Below are 20565 nucleotides of genomic sequence, written 5' to 3'. Positions count from 1 at the left end.
TCCTCTCTCTCTCTCTCTCTCTCTCTCTCTCTCTCTCTCTCGTGTGTGTGTGTGTGTGTGTGTGTGTGTGTGTGTGTGCCCGCCTGAATCATGCCATGGGTATACTGAGGACAACCTCAGGTGTCTGTCCTCCCATGTCACTAGGTTTGAGACAAGCTTTACCATTGCCTATGTCAACCTATCTGTGCCATGGACTAGGAATTTTGACTATCCCCATATCTCCACAGGAGTCTTGGGATTATAGACACAGATTTCCACATGAGTTCTGAGGCCCAAACTCAGGCCTTCATCAGTACACAGCAAGCACTCTAACCCTGGGCATCTCACCTAGAAACACTTTGAACATCTCAGTGGCTCCCTTGCCAACATGAAGGTTGCTGAGAATGCCACCTGACATCCTAAAGAGCACTGGGCTATCTGGTCCTAGCTGTCTGTCGATCCAGGCTGCGGATCCCAGCTACAACGATGACTGTGACCATGACAATGCAAAAATTTGGAATCCCTATTTGTTTCCGTGAGCTATGACCGTGTCCCACAGGATCACCTGCATGGTCTTTAGATCTCAGCAGAGAGAAGACCCAGTCTCTGATATCTTAACTCACCAGCCCAAGATTATACACCACGAATGTGGTCCAAATGGGATTCAAATTTTGACCTTCCTGACCCCAGGTCTCTTTTTCAACTTGCTTCTGTCAGTGGGATTGGCTGGGTCCCCCTAGGTCTGAAGACCTTCCATCTGCCTGCTGCTTGGAGAAGGTAACAGACAAAGATGGCTTTGAACAAGAGGCTTAAGGGTCAGTTTCAACCCTGGATCCACCCTGTCCCTGCTGCGTCCTTTACTGAATGAGTGAGGAGCAGGGTCCCGACCCTCTGCCCAACACTTGCAACTTGTAAGCATTAGGTAGTGAAGGGTTTCAACTCAACGCCTGTGACTCCCAGGGGATAGGCTGCCATGACGGGGAGGCAGGAAGCAGCCGTTTCTGTCATCCAACGGGCAAGGTCTCACAGTGCACAGGATGGCTACATGGGGAAGATGGTCTGGCCCCAAATGTGACAAGCACTATCATTGAGAAACTCAGCCATGGAAAGCAAAGGGGAAAAGCAGACTGGAGAATAATTGGTTATTGTTTTCTTCTGTCATTTATTCACCGTGGCTCTAACACCTTCTGATCTTGCTTACGAAGCCTGTTATTACTCGTGTGACTCTAGTTGGGCAAACGTGGTGCCCCTCAGGTCTATGGGTGATATACCCTATGTTATATTTAGCTCTTTGAAGCACCCAATATCTCTTGTCAAATTGGGCCTGACCACCAGCCGGACCAATCATAGGTCAAGAGGTGCCGACTAGAGAGTCTCAGGATGAGCAACTCGTTGAGGTTGGCTTTAGTACTGACAGAAGATAAAAGATGGTCAGCTCGTTGCTGCTTGTCCACCATGAGGCAAGAGTGGCTTGGGATAGAGCCAACGGGGACCAGAGAAGTGATAGAGAGCCTTTGTAATGTGACCTGGAGCCTCGAACCATCAGTCCTTGAAGTCAGATTGTCCTGCGTGCTTTAGTTCATTAACAATAAACGGCCAATTGCTTAAGCCATGCTGAGTTTCATAGCTCTCCACGGAGAGAGGCCCAACTGGCACATTTTACCATTGAAGCCACAATCCTGATGGTTCTTGTGGAAAACAAAAAAGCTGAAAGACCTCACCACCTCCTTTTCCATTAGCTACCAGAGATGTCACAAGGCAGTGTGCAAATCCTGGGGAAAATTCTGGAAGGCAGAATCTCCCCGACAAATGGATATCTAAAAGAACAGCTACCGGCTATTCACAGCGCGAGAAAAAGCCAGCGGCCCTGGCTTCTGGGAGCTCAAGTACAAACAGAAAACTGGTAGGCTTCATCCGCCCTGTCAGGATCCGGCTGTTCTGGGAGAGCAGTGGCATTTCTGACACCTATTGTAATGACACCCCTGTTACAGATGTTCACATTAGACTGTGCAGACTCACATTAGAAGGTTATCTCGAGAGGGTTGTTCTAGGAAGCCAGGCAGAGTGGGCTGAGGTGAACTTCGTACAGGTGAGACCTATGCCAAGACAAGACATCCAGGAAAGGAATCCTGAGGGGAAGCAAGAGGTGACACGAAGCCCGGAACCTACACATTGAACTTCCTTCATGGCCAAGGCACAGAATCTCACTGATGTTGGAGGGTCGCCGTGGCAATTATCACGATTCTCAAACAGCAGCTCACAGTCTGAGGGGGAAGGGGAGGTGTGCTTGGGAGACATCTGAGCAAAAATTAGAGAGACATAACTAACACATCAGCTGTGGGGTTCGATGGGGGTTTTCTTGTCGAGCAGAGCACAGAGGTGAGCAAATGACATCTGCAAAGGACCGGGAGCACTGTCCCCTGCTCAAATCCCTCTCCTCTCTCGGAGGGTAGACACATACTTAAATAATGCAGGAATGAGTGGGTGTGGCTGTGTTTCTATAAGACTTTATTTACAAAGACAAGCAAAGGGCAAAGGCTGTCCCAGGGTCAATTCATAGTTTAACATGAAACTAAGTTATAAAAAGCATGTGATCAATATGTATATGTGGTTATATATATCACATGTAATATATAGTATATAACACGTAGTAAGTCTATATGCACATACATGTGCAGAATCAACATGGTAAACATGTTGAAAGCAGTGTGGAACTGGTTGAAGTCTGATGAGACCTGACTGGGCCTTCAGTTTTAATTGCGAAGAAAATCGTGATAATGAATCATGGAGTCATCTACCTTTTTTTTAGTGTGTGCAAAGCCCTGTGATTTCAGTTCAGGCAGGATTTGCTGAATTTGGCTTGGGATTCCCCAAAGGGCAAGTCTTAGAACCAGCATGTGGCTCTGAGCTGTTGGATCCCAAGGGTTAAAGTCTCACCTTCTAGGCTGAGAGTTGGTAAACTATTCTGAGCCAAATTCACCCCACCCCTTGCTTTGTGAAGAAAGGTTTATCAGAGAAAGCCATGTGTTTACATAGGCTGTAGCCACTTTCCAGTCAAGGCACTACTATAGCGGCTGGATGATCTGCAGACTCCCTGGTTCTTCCCAGAGAAACCTTGCTGGTCCCTGCACTCAGCTCTGGTGATCGGAGTCTCTCTCTTGCCGGGACCATGTCCCGGATAAACACTGCGTGACTGAGGTACCTAGTGTCAGCATCCCGGCCTCGGGCTGTCATTGTGACCATCCTCCTCACATCCTTCCCACTCCCTTCTCATGAGGCATCTTGTCTTAACTCGGGACTTCAAAAATAATTTCCGAAATGACGGAGAAGTGTATAGATGGCGGCAGGGAGGGAAACCGTTTCCGAGAAGGGTTTCAGAAGGAGCTGATGACACACCACGAGACACGGAGCATCCTACCGGGGAATATAGTGTCCCCTCTCCTGGGGGACATTTATTCCCCCAGGTGAAGGCTTGTTTGCTAGGCTGTCTTGAGGGAGAAAGTCTAACGACCCACACACTTTGTCAAACACATCAGAGTCAACAACCAACACTGAGAGACTCGGGTTGACTGATGAGGCGCCATCTGGTAGCTGGGGTGAAGACAGAGAGAGGATTCTGGCTTTGAATTCTGGCTGACATTTGCTGGACTCGGTTTACGCAACCTGATGGGATGTGACAGCGTAGAACGGTAAAGTGGCTGGCTTGCAAGTTAACCGAGGTCCCTCCGCATAGAATAGGAATGGGCGGCAAGGGCCCTCCCCTGGTGAACAAGAAGCGAGCAAATCAGCAAAATAAAAACATTTAAACTGTCTTTGTGCAATGCCAGCTGGGTCTCTGGTTTTGCTGGACACAGAGAAACCCACGTCAGGGTAAAACACTGAGCTGGAAATATAAGCTGGTGTATGGTTCGGTAAGCCTCAGGGAATCTGTCCTTCCTTCATCAGACTGGAGAATATAATTATTATAGAATTGACTGATGCCCTTTAATCTTTTCTTCATATAAACTCACCTTTGAAGTGTACACAGTTTTTAAAGATTTATTTTTATTTTTATGTGGTGTGTGTGTGTGTGTTTGTGACTCAGTGTGTGTGTGTGTGTGTTTGTGTGCCCACGCGTGTGCACACATATACACAGGTTCAGGTTCAGGTGTCCACAGTGGCCAGAAGAGGGAGTCAGGTCCCACAAGCTAAAGTTCTAGGTGGCTGTAAACTAGAGTGGCACTGGCAATCCTCCTTGGGTCCTCTGAAGAAACAGCGAGTGCCGTTAGCTTTTAACTTACCTCTCCAGCTCTTAAACAGATGTATTTGATAGTCAGTCTACACGTATACAAATTTTCTGTCTCGATGCGGCCCTCATTTTATATAAATGCTATACACCGAGGTGAATACATTACAATTAAATTGTTAAGAGGCTCGCCCGTGTACGGCTTCCTGTGCTAGCACAGAGCCACACGCGCATTCAGAGCGTTCTCCTTAGGGAACGCACAGACTCATGCGTGTAAACATTGCATTGGACGCAACAGGAAATTTATTTGAATTAAATATTAGGTGCCATCAAATATGTGTGTTTGTGATGTGGAAACAATGACACGCTGAATGTATACCAGGAGAGGGAAGGGAGCAGGGAACAAGCCTGGAAACTCACCAGACAAATACATGAATGACTTCCTACCTCAAAGAGAAGATCGGCGGAGCCTGTGTGTATCCTGAGGATCTAAGAGAGGACGATTTTCCCTGAGCTATTGTAGGATACTCTGGAAGCTGCCTGCAGCCGTTTGGGCTGATATCTTGCTGTTGCCCAAAACGAGTTGGTCGGTTTTGAAGGGATGGAAACGAGGTACTGCCATCTCATGGAAGGATTGTCACTCCCAACGCAGGATGAAGTGCACAGTCAGGTGTCACCATTTAAGACCATTCATTTGGAAGGAACTCCTTGCTGCCAATGGCAGACTTCAGCCACCCACACGTCTGTCTCCAGCCCTCTGCCTCCTCCCCTCAACCCCTTTTTCTTACCCACTCACTACTCAGCATAGCTCCAGGTTGCCTCCTATGGCTGTGGGCTGTGGGGCTGCTCCATGGCCTCAATGAGTCCCTTTAGGACTCATATAAAGTCCTAACTTACCTGGGAGTTCTCAATGAGCCCTGCCTCCTATGGTCTGGTTTCCAAACCAAACCCTGTAGCTATTAAGATTCTGGAAATCATCATTATTTGTCTAAGTGGTTAATATCAATCTTTCCAGCTGGGCTGTGGATTCTCCGAGAGGAAAATGTTCCTTAGTTACTTCTTTTTCTGACCCAGAGTCTCACAGAGCGGAGGCTGGTCTCAGACTCCCTACGGAGTGGAATCTTCCCTTGAACTTCTCATCCTCCTGCTTCCACTTCCCCAGTGCTGGCAGAGCAGGCATGTACAACACACACTCCTTGTTTGTGTGGGGCTCGAACTGTACCTGGGGCCTCCCAGAAGCCCTGTGAGAACGGTACCAACTGTGCCCCGTCCACACTCCCTTCCCACACCATTTTATCTTCAAGGATAAAGGACATCCTCAAGGATACCCTCAAGGGTGGACATTCCATTCACCCTCTGTGGAAACCAAAAGGTCTTGAAAGTCTTAGAAAGAACTCATTACTTATTATTTTCAGGGAGGCAAGATGCATTTCCCTCACTATTTTGTCTACCTGCCTAAAAGGCAGAAACACATTAAAAACCAAACCAAACAAACAAACAATCCTCCCTGGAAGACATTCACTACAGGATCAAGCCAATCACTTACTATATGCTTTCCTTTGTGTTTGGGGCGGCTTTCCTTGAACCCCATGGATGCATCATGCAAGTTTTATGAGTTAACATTTATTTTAGACATTTCAGCCTCCTGGACATGAGCTTCTAATCCATACCTCTCAGCCAACACCCCATTGAACATAACAGGGAGATTTTATAGCTATCTCGGAGGAGCTCTGTGGCGTGGATTTTAGCGTGCTGGGGGCCAGAGACTGTGAGAAGCCACCACAGAGTCTCCCTGTCTTACAGGCAAGCTGGTTGTGTCTTCATAGCTCTGCCCTCGGAAGTCAGGTGTGGAGTGAGTAGTGCGACTGGCCTTACACCCTGACTCCCAATCCTTTTACAGACTGAATTAGGACATTGGCCAAGTAGCCCAGGGACCCTCGTGGTGATAGCAGTGGTCTCTCCTACTTGCTGGATACTGTCCCAGATGAGAGCTACTGCCCCAGAGTTCCCACAACGCTTCTTCTCGGAGCAAACCTTTCAGTGAATTACAGAATGTAAACTACCTGCCAGGAATAAATCAGACATTGAAAAAGTGCCACGCATCAATCCACGGCGGAATCCCTATGGGGCGGGGGATGTTACAGGTTTCTGGAAGCCATAAAACCTCCACTTAGATGGAAAGCTTTAAAGTTTTCAATTTAGTTACTGACTTGTACTTTGTGCGGGATGCTCTCAGCCTCAGACAACAAAGGCTGACACTGCTTCACACTCAAGACCAGGGAGAGCTCCACCCATGGACAGAGAGGCCCAAGGCTGACACCCTCGTCCCACTCAGACAACTCTTGACGGCTGCCTTTTCCCTTATTTTCATTCTCTCCCTCCCTCCCTCTCTCCCTCCCTCCCTCACTAGCTTAGATCTTGCCAAGTAGGTTAGGCTGAGTGGCTCACCTCTGTGTCCCCAATTCTGGGATTTAAAATGTGCACCACGATGACAGGCATCCGAGTTGAGCACCTGGGACCAAGTCAAAGTCCTTCTGATGGCAAACAAATGCTTTTTGATTAAGCCATCTGGCCAGCCTCCTTTTCTCTTTAAAGGTTTCTTTCATGGCAATACTTTGCCAGTCCTTCAGGAAACAGAAAGCCACAGGCCCCTTAACTTTTTCCTTCATAGCTCTCAGCAAAACTGGTCCCACAGCTTTCTGCTGTGCCGGTCTCTTTAGTGACAGTCTTGCTATGTAGCCTGTAGCTATCCAAGGTCAGACCTAGGCACGTTCTGTTTGCCTCTAAGTGCCCAGAGTCTGAGCGGGCCCCTGACACATGGTAAGTTTCCAACAAACGTTTGCTCAACCAACCAAAGTCAGACTTGATGCCTGCTTGCCTTCCGGTAGTTCCCTCTCCAGCAGGGAAGCGGGGAGGGGTCTAGCCATAGCGGTGAACAGAACTGGGTTTGGAATTAGCTGGACCCCAGAAAAGGAGCCCAGCTCCATTTGATGACAAGTGGGTCTCGGGATGCTTACAAAAGAGGTTAAAGTTGGATGGAGTTTTAAGGTTAGGCCAGATTGAGGGAAGAGTTTTGGGAAACACCGGACGGAGGCAATTATATTTTATCCTGATTTCCGGAGCACCAACCAAAAGTCATCAAGATGCTCTTTTAGCAAAATGACAGGTAGAGCCAAATGTTACCATGTGCCCCTGTCCTCAGATTCCGTTTAGTCAGAAGAGAGGGGTACAAAGCCAGCCTACGAGCATCACGTGACCGCTGTTTAAATTCTGCCAATCACTGAACCAATAGCACTTCTGCTCCTCTCTAGTAGTTGGAAGAAGCCATTAGAACACACATAAAACACACAAGGGGGAAGGCTCGATATCCTCCAGTCTTCGCGCAATCCTTCAAGCATCAGACACACAGGGTAGTGGGAACCCCATACCCGAGGTCTCGCTCACAGCCGTCACCCCATTCTAATGATAGTGCTTATACCCTGTGTCTGTACCTCGGGACTGAGATCTTACACCAAGAGGTCCATGTTCTGTCGAAAATGGTGCTCAGAAGAGAAGCTCCAGTGTCTGGTGCCAAGATTCAAGACAGGAGACTGCGACCCACTGTGCCCGTGCCCGCTACACAAGATCTGTTTGGAAAACTGCCAGAGGGAGGACACATGTGGGTTCGGGGCTGGGGCTTGAAGATTCTCCTTGGGGTAGCACGGCTTAATCACAAAGCATAGCACTCTGGGAAGAAGAATATTCCTTCTCCAGCTGACCCCTCCTCTATCCACTCTTTCCTGTGGCTTTTCACCCCTGGCTGTGCAGTCGAGCTCTGAGGAGATCAATCCTCCTAACTTCTTTCAACACGGCCTGCTTCCTCATTGGTTCATTTCTCAGTCCCACCCTTTTGTCTCATCGTGAAGCCTCACCTCTGACCCCTGACCCGTGACCCCTCCTCCGCCATCTTGGAATCTCTACCTAGTCCTTCCTGTGGTCTCAGCTTCTCCATTCGTTGTTGTTTTTTTTTTTTTTTTTTTTTTTTAATTCCTTGCTCCTCTGGCTCTGCTGATCCTGGCTAGGGACATCTATTTGGTTGTCTGGCTTCTTCTGAGATCTCTGTAAGTGGGTGGGGGTTGGAGGGGGTGCTCACTGGAGGGACTGCAGCAGATGCCAAAGGTTCCTAGGTACAAAGTACAGAGTGTGAACTGCGCAGGTACCGTTGTCTAGATAGAGGAACAGTCCCGTGCTCTCCAAGACAGGCTGGGCTGCCAGGCAGAGGTCGTTATTTGCCATAAACCACGTCATTCTTGCCAGAAAATTCCTTTAACCAACCTTCCTAACTGGCCGGCATGATAGACACACTTGATGGTCTACACCGATGGTACCTGCCCTTTGCATGAATATCCCTAGGAAATAGGACAGAAAGTAGGAGATGAAAAGAGAGCCAAGCCCTTGGCAAATTGTGGCCCAAGACCGTGTGACAGGCAAAGTGTTTCTGAGACCGGTAGTCTGCAAGGCAGTGCTGACGTTGTGGAGACAGGGTCCCTGCTGCCCTGATTGTCCCCACTCAAGTCCACCATGACTGAGGTTGGAAAGGCTCTCTCCACTGTTAGTGGATCACTTCCTTAAAGTGACTGCATTTCTTACAACTCTCACAGCCCTACCTGAGACTCACTGTGGGCTGTCAGCCTCCCTGTCGATCCCTACCTCAAAGATACTGAAAGACTAGAACAGACTTCCTCCTTTCCGGGCATTGAAACCAGACAGTCAGGACTCCGAGCCTCAGAGAACATGCTGCACAAGTGGAGGCTAGAGGACAACGGTCCTTTGGAAGTCCATCCTCTCTTTCCACCTATCTGCAGTACCTCGGTATTGAACTCAGGCCATCACACTTGGCGGCAAGCCCCTCTGTACTCCCCGAGCCATCTCATCATCCCTGCCGACCCTCTTTAATACAGTATAGCTTTTAAGAGGAAAATAACTCCAAACCTTCCTTGCGGTTCATCGTAGGGCAGTTGAGCCAACATATAAATAACTGAGTCTGGAGCCTAATATTACCAAGAACAAATGAAATAAAAACTGGCAGTAACGACCGTGCCTTTGCTCTGCTTTCCCTGGGCTCTGAGATCGCTGTAGCTATGGAGGTGAGCTGGCTCGCTCACAGTAAATTTGATTAATGTTTATTCTGTGGCAAGCTTTATGAAAAACACCTTGGCAATATTATCTTATTTAATTTTTAATAATATTTTTAGAGGGTTTTTTTTTTTTAAATCAGAGAATTCGGGAGAACAAAGTGACGATGAGGCAGCTTTCCGATTTTCCCCAAGATAAATTAAACGATATTAAAGGAGAAGAAGGGGGGAGAGGGAGGGGGGCTGAAGTTTTATATTTTTTTATCACAGTTATTATTTTTTTTTTTTTAGGAAAAATTATCTACACATCCATGAAGTCAAAATTGTCCCGTGGAAGGGAAGGTCACAAAAGGTGACACCCAATGAACCCTTTATTGCCCCCTTCAAGGCTCCTTTAGCTAAGTGTAGGATTTTATTAGATTTCCTTCGTGTAAAACCAACGTGATAGCTCATGTCTGTAATCCCCGAACTCTAGACGCTGGGAAAGGAGGATTGCCGAGGGTTCAGGGCTAGCCTGGGCTACAGTGTAAAACCCTTGTCTCAACTCCCCACCCCCTCAAAGAACACTTCTCGCCTGGTATTCGTCTTCCTAACGGCACTAGGATGTGATTATCACTGTTGGACCCAACGTGCGACAACGTGGGAGGGGAAAGTTGGTGGCGATTTGCTTCGTGACTTTTATCTCATCTCTGCACAAACAGGAAAAGACCTGGAGGTGTCCGGGGATGAGATTCGTTCCCGGTGTACAGCTTTGACATCTCCTCCTTCTCCCTTTCTCCGTTTCCCTTTGCTGAACCAGGCAGCCACAGAAAGGAAGCAGGCGTGAGGGACACCCGGCCTTCATCTGATGGGTCAGTCAACTCGACTACGGAGCGTCTTAATAATCTTCTGCTGCCTCACGTCTTTGGAAACAATCCATAAGGCTGATAAAACAACACTGAACTTACACCAATACTTCTCCACGTAAGGAATGTCACCTTTGGGGGGGGGGTTACTCACGTAGAAACCACATTGATAGTACTTGTAGTGCTCCTGTGTTTAAGGGAAGGCTGGCGAGCACAGAAGCTAGTTAGGTCGGTTAGATGCATCTTTGCGTAAGAATCCCTCTGCAGCAGTAGCAGATAGCTTCTCGGTTAGGGGAGGGGCTCAAAGCCCGCCTCAGAGGTGCTGAGGTACCGTGACACTGAGAGTCAGCTCTCTGGTCACCTCTCACCCTGCTTCTCATATTCCCAACGGGGAAGAATTTTTAAGTTTAGTGAAACCGCGTGGCGCGGCCTTTAACGAGACCTGGCACAGACAATTTCTTAGGAATTACTGCTTAAAGTACCCAGCCCGCTCCGCGTAATGGACTTGGTGATTTCGGAGATGAAAGCACAGGTTTCCACCCACGTCTAATCAACGCTCGCCAAGTAGAGTCTTTAGCAGCTAGAGCGCTTATCATCCCCCAAGTGGGCAGTGCCCGTTTGTGGCTCCGTGTTGAAGAGAGAAGCCACTTGCAAGTAGGTGACCAGGGACCGGGGGGCATCTTATAAGAGGTTTGAAAACGTGTTCCTCTAACGGACACTGTGTTTTCCAAAATATAATATACCTTCGCTTAGAATGTAAAAGTGGCACCAAACGAGGATCCCTCTGGACGCTGTGAAACCGAGACGGCTCCCCCAGTATCGTGTAGAGGGTACTCGATGCAATCAGTGTGTTCTACACAGGTAATTACTTTTACTACTAATGGCGCCTCCCATTCAGCGAGGACGGTAAGAGGCTGGAAGCCTACTTAATCAGAAGGCTTCTTCATTACAGCCTCACCACCCACTGAGTCAAACAGTTCAGTGGTTCTCCTCAGCAACTCGCACAAATGAGAAAAATTTATTAACACGTGAGCAGGACCGGACTTCGTTAGCATGGACAAAGACGATTGCCTCTGTGATTAAAAAAAAAAAAAAAAAAAAAAAAACACAGGGTAGTCAAGTGTGCGTGCACGTGAGCCGTTGTGAACAAGGCTTTTCTGGAACCCTCACGCGTTTGCATGTTCGAAGCTGGTTTGTAGGGACTGTCCAGTTCAAAGTGTTCTGAAGCCACTTTGAGGCCTGAGGAGGAATAAGGGGCGGGGGCGGGGTGTGGGGGCGGAGTGGTTGATGGAAAAACTCCTCACGTGCTGGGTGATCGTGGGTAATTTACTAATCTCTGAGTTTACTTCCTATTTGCGGAATAATGGATAAACGTGATATTCATTTTCTATCCACTCACAATCGGTTCTGCTGTAAGGCACACAGGTATTTGGAAGTGGGCCACGCTTTTCCAATATGAATGAGAAAAGCACAGAAGCTTGTGGGGCAAGTGTGGGTAGGAACACAGTGTTCGTGTCCGTAATGCATAGGGTAAAATGTAGAATCCCAGGGCAGAGGACACAGCTCCGCTGGTAAAACGCCCGTGAACAAGCACTTAGATCCAAGTTCAAGTCCTCCGCACCCCTGTAAAAGGTCGGGCATTGTGGCGTATGTCTGCAGCCCCAGCTGGGGAGGCAGAGTCAGGCAGGTCCCTGTACCTCGCTAGCCAGCCAGCTCTGCTGAGCCAGTGAATTCCAGATCAAGCAAGGGTCCCTGCCTCACAAAGCAAGGTTACACAGTGCTGGACGATGACAGCGGAAGTCACTCTCTGGTCTCCACATGTATGCAGGTCACGTGTTCTATGAAGTACATGCAGAGACAGAATTCCAATAAGAACAGCAGCAGCCTTTCCTGTGAGGTAGGTGTTTAGGAAGAGGCAAAGTCAGAAGCTGAGCCTGAGGAGCGTGTGTGGGAGGGCTTCAGGCTGAGCTGCTGGAGTAGGGAGAGGGTTAACAGAACGTGAGACTGTAAGTTGAAGCATCAGGTAAGGAAGGGCGTGGCTCTAAGAACACTTGTGAGATGAAGGGGCTGGTGGGTGTCAGGTGTCAGGGCAGACACATATGCTTGCTGGTGTCTCTACTTGCTTTGGGTACAGCTGGGCATAGTCCCCCCCCCCCTCTCTCACACACACACACACACACACACACACACACACACACAAGCACACCACCACCACTACACACATACACAAACACAGATACACACATATGCACATGCATATCAAACACACAGAACAGGCACACACACCACACACATACCACACATACCACATATACACCACACACGCACGCACACACACACAAATGTGTCACCACCACACACATACACAAACACAGATACACACACATGCACATGCATATCAAACACACAGACACACACACCACACACACATACCACACATACCACATACACACCACACATGCACACACACACACAAATGTGTCACCACCACACACGTACACAAACACAGATACACACAAATATGCAACATACCACACACACGAAGATATACACCCTCCCCCCACACACCATACACACCACACACACTACACACCACACCACACACACACATACATTCATTTTACACACACACACACACACACAGACAGACATAAACTCCACATTCAACTTTAACTCTGTCATGCTGGGACAGGCTTGCACTCACTCTCAGGAGCAGGGCAGCACATCAGGCTGTGTTGAACGATTCTGGTGCACACACAGAAACTTACAGCATCCTCCCCTCTTGGGTTCCATGACAACTGGGATTAGACTGAGATAATGTTCAATCCCAGACTCAGGGGCCATGGCCTTGAAGGGCATACCTTCTTATGTCGTTCTGCCTTTTAAGGAAAGATGAGGCTTCGGAGGCCCCCTGCAACGCCTACAGACAGCTCAGAGCCTGGTTATATGTGTGCAGTTGTACCTTTGTCCTTGCCGACAACAATACCTGTCTCTATAATGCGAGTCACAACAAGGACAGGAAATGCCCTCCTTCCCTTAAGTTGGAGTTGAGAACTCTCCTCTAAGAGGCAGGAATCCAGCTGCCCCAGGGAGGGAAATTGGTGTTACTTTGCAGAATGCTTGATTAGCACAGGAGACGGTGGCAGGCCGATTTCTCTCCAGAGCCTTTTAGTAGGTAATAATAGATAACACGCAAGCAAGGCTCTCTCTGTGTGTCTGCAACTACAGGAGCGCAGATGTATTAACTCATTTACCATTCGAATCATTCCGTGTAATTGCTTTTCAACTCTCAACGTTTCTTATCAAATTAGCTAAACTGAACAAGCCTAGCAAAAGCAGCCTGGTTTCTAGGTAGCCACACAGCGAGTGTTGGCTGGACAGCACCTGGGGGACCTGGTGTCATCTGACTTGGGCTAGGCATCCAATCCAGTAGTGATTCTTCTCACCAGTCTGTCAAAATATCTGATGGACGAAACTTAAGAAAGGAAGGATTTATTTTGCCTTCCGTATTGAGAAGACACAGCCCATTACCACAGGGAAGGCATGGCTAGGTTCACAGAAACAGGGATGAACCCCTGAGACTCCTCCCATCCCAGAAGTGCAGAAAACAGAGAGCTTAGACAAGAACTGCCTAAAATGGCCCACATCTTCCCAGCTTGGCTCCACCTCTTAAAGGTTTCGTGATCCCCCAAAAGAGTACTGACAGTTGGGGACCAAGTCTTCAAATACATTCAAATACATGCAGGGGACAGTTCACATTCAAACTGGAACACAGACCAGTCAGAACCATGGCTCTACTGACAGACAGCTGTGTATGCTAGGATTTGGGGTTTAATTGTACTCCCCAATATCATTCTGTAAGGCGTTGATGGTTGGTCATGGTGGCACACACTTCCAATTCATGCACAAGGCGGGGGCAGAGGTGGAGACAGAGGCAGGTGGATCTCTGTGAGTTTGAGGCCAGCCTGGTCTACGTAGTGAGTTCCAGGCTAGCCAGAGCTACATAGTGAGACTCTACTGAAGGAGGAGGAAGAAGAAGAGGAGGAGGAGGAAGAAGAGGAAGAGGAGGAAGAGGAGGATAGAGGAGAAGGGAGAAGGGAATGATGAGGAGAAAAGGAAGTTGATAACCATCTGTGGGATCTTGTAATATTTAGTGAGAAGGAGAAAAAGAATGTTTGGAATGGCAGTGGTCACAGAGTCGACAATCAATGGTCATTTGTCTCTATAATAATTATTTCTTTAGTATCAGTATGGAGTCATTAATATTTTTCAGGCGTACTGACCTGTAATGTGGCTATTTGACACAGACTTGCCAGGTCCTGGCCTCTGAAGACTCAGAGACTTAAGATCCCTGATTTTCTCTATCTGGATGCCATTGGCTGCTGAGATACAGCACAGGATGAAGGAGGATCTCAATCCCCACGGTTACACTGTCAGCGTCTACACTGACCACTGCCTGGCAGAACTGGGCTTTTACTTCTCATTCCTTTTCTGTTTAATCCACCCTACCCCTAGTTCCCCGGGGAATGCTTTCTCCAAGTCGACCCAGAAACTGCACATTTGTTACCAGGACTTCTGTGCAGAGGCATCAAACCACACTGGAACCCAATGGAACCCAATGAACGGTGTCTTTCCTAATTCTGTGTTAGGTCCTGAAAAAAGTTCACAGAAAACCTATGAACCAACCCACTAACCCACTAAAAAGAGAAACTACTAATCAACCAACCTATTAACTAATTAACCCACTAAACAACCAACCAACCAACCCACCAAACAACCAAATCCACTAACCCAATAACCAACCCTCTAACCAACAACTAACCCACCACTTAAACAAAACCAAAGCCCTCACAGTTACTGCAAACAGCCTGAGACCCAGCAGTCCCCAAATGCAGTCCCAGAGCCTCATTTCCCCAAAGCTCTCTTCATGTTCAGTCTGTTCCTCTAAGGTAGACAAACAGCTGAGTCCCATTGCTTTATCCCCGAGTTGACTCCAAGTTCCCCCACTCTTGGCTCCCCTCTTACTAGTCCAGCTGAAGCTACTCTGCTTTCTACCTTACAGCCTTCCTAGCCCCGCCTCCCAGTACCTTAGCAACCAGCCTGGCAACCAGCCTCAGCTTATTCCAATGGAATCTAATTATTAATAACTTTTATAAAAATTACAGTAGCTTCATGATTCCCAAAGACCAAGGCTACAATTAATAAAGGCTACAAAATCCTGAGTATTCTAAATCCCCTCTAACTCATATGTCCTTGGTATCACAGTGCTTCTTTCTACTCAGGGAATATCAAGCAGGCTCCTGCGAGGAGGTGTCAGGCCTGTGCGTTCTTAGACTTAACACCTTTTTTTTTTTTTTGCAAGGAGTGGGTATTGTTTGAAAGTTTCCTCTTGCAAAATGCCTTGGTGTTTATTTAATGGGACAGACGTAGCTGAAATGAAATCTTTATTTTTTTAAGTTTGTTTTTGTTAATAGTGTGTGTGTGTGTGTGTGTGTGTGTGTGTGTGTGTTTGTGTGTGTGCGTGCACAAGTGTTCCCACAGAGGCCAAAAGAGGGCATCAGATTCCTTGGAGCTGGAGTTTCAGGCAGTTGTGCGCTCTCTGATGTGAATTCCTAGAAGTGAACTCAAGGCCTGAGCAAGAGCAGCGAGTGCTCTCGGCCTAGGAACATCTTTCCGTCCCTAGAACCATACTGTGAATTATCTCTCCAGTAGTGAGATTTTACTCAGAGCTTTGTAGGTCAGTAGTTTTTATCTTTGGTTTATAGATCTTTCTCTTTCTTAACGTGAACACACAAGTTTGAGTAATGGATATGAGTGTGTGTGTGTGAGAGAGAGAGAGAGAGAGAGAGAGAGAGAGAGAGAGAGAGAGAGAAGCCTGCTGTATTAGACACAGCTCTCATTATTAGGACACAATTTCTCATAACTAGAACCACAGGAACGATGGGTCCATTTTGCTTCCTGGTCTGCAGGGATACAGTCCATCTCAGTGGGGAAGGGTTGGCATGGGAACAGGAGGCTTCTGACCACACCGAGTCCTCAGTCAGGGAGCACAGAGATGAATGCTGGTACTCATGGTTTCCCTTTGTATCCATCCTAGATTCTTAGTTCACAGGATAACATCACCCACAGTCAAGGGTGGACCTTTCTACCTCAGTTAAACCTTGCTGAAAATATACTTACACACACACACACACACACACACACACACACACACACACACGCACACATGCACACATGCACACATGCATACACACATGCACAGGTGCACACACAGACAAAACAGAGGCAGACAGACAGAGAGGGAGAGAGAGAGGTTTATCTCCTAGTTGATCCTAAATCCTGTCAAATTGACAAGGTTACCCACCACACCTTGCCTGTGCACGGAGAGAAGGGGAGCAGCTGGTTTTCCAGAAGTAAAGGTGAGAGATGGGGCAACAGAAACTGTGCAGGGGACATCTTAACTCCCGCCGCACTACCCAAAGGATTAGCGTGCTCGTGAACGTGAGAGGTCTCAGAAGAGTTGTTAGCGAGCGTGTGAAGCCAATTCTCATGGCGTCTTAGGAAGCAATATCAGGAAACTTGGTATTAATTTTATCCAAGGTGATGTAATGCGGCCATGAGTCACTCACCCCTTCGTAGAGATAACAGATGATCTCTCCATTGCCACATTCACTGGCCCTTTGTCAGGCTGTGCTTGGCTTTGACCTCTGCACAGCCTCTGATGCCTCCCCTGCCTCTCTCCATGACTCATTCTTGGCTCCCACGTACCTAACCTCCCCGAGTTTCCCCTTCTCCATGGCCTTCCTAGCCCTGGATCATCTCAAATTGGTCCTAATATGTGGATCAGTGCCGAGGTTCTACCCTCGCCAGTCTTTCTGCCTCTCTCTACCTCATCCCTCTCTCAGGCTGATTCATCAACTCCAGCTCAATGACTCTGCTCAGTCCCCAGAGGATTCCCTTGTGTGCTGACCTTGCCAAGTTAACAGTTCTTCATCTTCCCTACCCTGCAAACTTCTCCACGTGGACTCAGAATCCTTCTTGCCTCCTTTTCCCTGCCTTTCCATCAGAATTCAACTCCCCATCACCATGTTACCTCTTCGGGTCTTTTCCCTCCCCGATGCAAACACTCATGCCTCCGAGATTGCATGCCAATGTTTATCGCTCTTTCTTAATAATGTCCTGAATAAACTGGGGTTGGGTTGGCAAGTCTCTTTTGCATTTTAACCCTTTCCAACACAACATAATTTGGAAACTATATGGTTGGCTATAAGCAAAGTCATCGATTCCCCCAAGGTCCTGGTTACCATCCCCCCCATCTCTATCCCATCATCCCCCTCATTTCCTACTCTTTGTCTTTTGACAGGGTTCTGGTGAAGATTCATCAACCTTCTTTATAAACCACTGTCAGAGGGCCAGATGAATCTTCCAAACACCAGGTAGGCACCTCCTCTCAGGACTCCCTAACCACTCTCCCCCAAATTAGCCTTGGAAACCCATCTGGTGCAAGCACCTCTTGCTAAAAATGAGAAAAGTGAAGTCGTAGACTAGAAAGTAGGGGTTCCATCTGCAGAGATGACCAGGGAATTTGCCTGTTTGGGCATATGGCGGATCACTACCTCCTTCTCATACTTGGTCTGTCCCTGCAGAACCTACTTCCTACCCGAAGAACCAGTTTGTATTTGTTTGTCCTTCCTGGGTTCTCCCTGGCTGAATCGTGCATCCCTAGTGCGCCATGAGTCCCCTTGCTGGTGGGGATGGCGGCCTACCCCATTGCTACTGACATCTTCACTCTGATCTCTTCTTGGCTTGGGTGTGGCTTAGTTCTTATCAGTCACGGTGACCTGCTTCCTGTGACTAGACCGTTCCATCACTCCACTTGCCTGCACCTCTCCACCACACCCTTCCCGCTTACTTCACTCTATCCAAAACATTTCTGTGTCCACACTCCTCCATCTTTTAGTTTCTACATCCCGTCTTCCTCTTCCAGGATTCCCTCGCACTTCCTTCTCTGCCTGCCTAGATCAGCTTACGTCAGCAATCAGCATCTGTGACCACGACACCCACACATTCTTGGAATCTGGCTTCAGGTCTATTATTGTGTCTCCATTTCAGTCTGTCCTTTAGTCATTTGACGATCAAAGTTATCAGTGATTACATTGATGAGGAAGACGGAGTACGAGCTCCCACTGCGTTCCCATTGCCCAGACTCTTACCAGGAAAGAAAGGAAATGCCTGGTTGGAAACGTCTGTGACCCGACAGCCACGGAGGCAATCACATCAAGAGTCGACACTCCCTGTCTCTTTTTATTTATTTGCATGGCCCAGTGGATTCTGTTCTCAGTCGTTTTAACAGTCCAAGACCCGTCAGGCCCAGCACATCACCGTGATCTATCGTCAGGGTAAAAATCTCGTGGTGGTGGCAGCCTAGATTGACAGCGATGTTTAAATCCTAAACTATTCTCTGGATGACATTCAATTTTTTGTCAGGAAGTTTCAAAATGTGACTGGAGCCTTTTCAAAGCTTTCTGTCTGGTGGAAACACCAGTGACAAAAGCAGACATAAACCAGCTGTGGTGGACTGGGAAAAACACTGACCTTCAAGGCCAAATACCTAGGGAGAGGCTAGGGCTCTGATGGGGGAGTTACTCGGTTTCAAACAAGTCTTCCCTCCTGCAGTGGCCCCCACTAAGTGGAGCCCAGCTCTGAAGACACATGACGCGTGTACCCTTCAGTGACCCCATGCCTGCCCCAAGAGGGTGGAGGTGTGTAATGACCTTGTTTCAAAGAAGTGATTTACATCTGTATTAGCTTCTTCCCGATCTGAATATGCCTTTATTAAGAGTCCCTGAAACTCAGACACAGCTACTGAAATTTTCCTTTCACTCATTTAGTGTTGTGTAAGTTTTATCTGCCTCTCTAGTTCATACCTATTCCAATAAGTACAAGTATTAAAAATTCCAGGCCTGTTTTACTATTGTATTCTTCACGGATTTTCAACCTTACACTAAACCCACTTTATTCGGACTTAAATTCTGAATGGCTCTCTCAAAAAGGACAAACTAAGGTCCCTGGTTAACACAAAGGTAAGAAGAGTTCTGATCACCTCTTTCAGGGAGCTCAAACTCCAGGAAGAAGGGTAGATATATAAGGATTGAATTCCATCGCCTCTGTATCACGAATGTTTGAGTACAGAAAGGTGTGCTATGAGAAAAATGACACTTCAGTTTCTGAGTCAAAGAATAGATTACGGGGTTGGGGATTTAGCTCAGTGGTAGAGTGCTTGCCTAGCAAGCGCAAGGCCCTGGGTTCGGTCCCCAGCTCCGAAGAAAAGAAAAAGAAAAAAAAAAAGAATGGATTACTAGGCAAGTGATAGTTCTCAGAAGGTAAAGGTGCTTGCTGCCAAGCCTGATGGCCTGAATTTGAACCCTAGGATCCACATGGCAGAAGGAAGGAGCCGACTCCCACAAGCTCCCTTCTGCCCTCCACATGCACAAAAGCTGTGGCTTGCAAGTCCCCCACCCACCTCCCCACACACAGACGAATGTTTCTAAAAATATTTTTAAAACAAAGAAAGAACATTTTAGTCAAGGGAATATATACTTCAAAAGTGGTCAAGGAGGGCCCCACCGGGGAGGAGACACCGAGACAGGTAAGCGGGAGGCCAGGCAGAAGCATCTTATCTATAGACCCAGAAGTGGAAAGTCATGTCTGCCATTTCTTGTCCCTTCAACCAGACTTTGTGAGATTTGGAACTCAGTGACACAGAAGTATCCATACCTTGGATATCCTAAAGTACACAACAAGAGCCTGACCCAGAGAAACCCTGTACAGGACCCTTATGATTAAGAGCATGTGCTTCAGCTGCTGTGTATTGTGAGCAACAAACACTGAGGTCAGTGGAAATGATAATTAAACACGCGTATTTCACAACGGAAACGTCCCATCCATCAACCCGGACCCCAGACTGAAAACAGAAGGATGCTTTCCACCCGGCAGATGGAGTTAAGAGTGTGCAAACATCACTCCGTACATCTCTCAGAACAGTCTCCCAGGCCAGACTGTTGAAAAGGATCCATTAGTTCATCCCGTATCAGCCTCTTCCTTTTAAGAGATAATAATTTCATTGTTAAAGTGACTCACATTTACTGTATTTAAGTAACAGAGGGAAAAAACATTAAGGGAAAAGAACCTAAAACCATCCAATATCCCAGCATTGAAAAAAAATTCTGTTAATTATACTTCAGATGTGTTTCTATCTGCCTGGGATAGATAAATAGGTTGCTGGATGAATGAATCGGTTGTTAGATAGATGATGGGTGGACTGGTGGGTGGGGAGATGTATAAATGCACGGATAAGTGGATGGATGGATGGATGGGTGGATGGGTGGATGGGTGGATGGAT

The 20565-nt window shown here is 47.6% G+C and overlaps 1 protein-coding gene and 1 long non-coding RNA gene across 7 annotated transcripts in view; one reads left to right on the top strand and one right to left on the bottom strand.

Moving 5' to 3' along the window:
* Positions 1-20565, bottom strand: part of Tshz2 (teashirt zinc finger homeobox 2) — a 446877-nt gene that overhangs the window by 331285 nt on the left and 95027 nt on the right.
* On the top strand, positions 8150-20401 carry LOC120101800 (uncharacterized). Of its 5 annotated transcripts, none has more exons than XR_015684005.1 (8): positions 8150-8304; positions 9610-9670; positions 10118-10281; positions 10627-10817; positions 10917-11024; positions 11992-12060; positions 17527-17599; positions 19898-20401. It is a non-coding gene; the product is annotated as an uncharacterized LOC120101800 (long non-coding RNA). The 5 variants fall into 5 exon arrangements; XR_015684008.1 differs by having other exon boundaries at positions 8160-8304; positions 10643-10817; XR_015684004.1 differs by lacking the exons at positions 8150-8304; positions 9610-9670; positions 19898-20401 and adding an exon at positions 18151-19134 and having other exon boundaries at positions 10068-10281; positions 10643-10817.

The sequence above is a fragment of the Rattus norvegicus genome, chromosome 3 (genome assembly GCF_021556685.1).
Source record: "Rattus norvegicus strain SHRSP/BbbUtx chromosome 3, alternate assembly SHRSP_T2T, whole genome shotgun sequence".
Taxonomy (NCBI): domain Eukaryota; kingdom Metazoa; phylum Chordata; class Mammalia; order Rodentia; family Muridae; genus Rattus; species Rattus norvegicus.
Note: the sequence above shows the minus strand (reverse complement) of the source record. Positions and strands in the feature narration are given on the sequence as shown.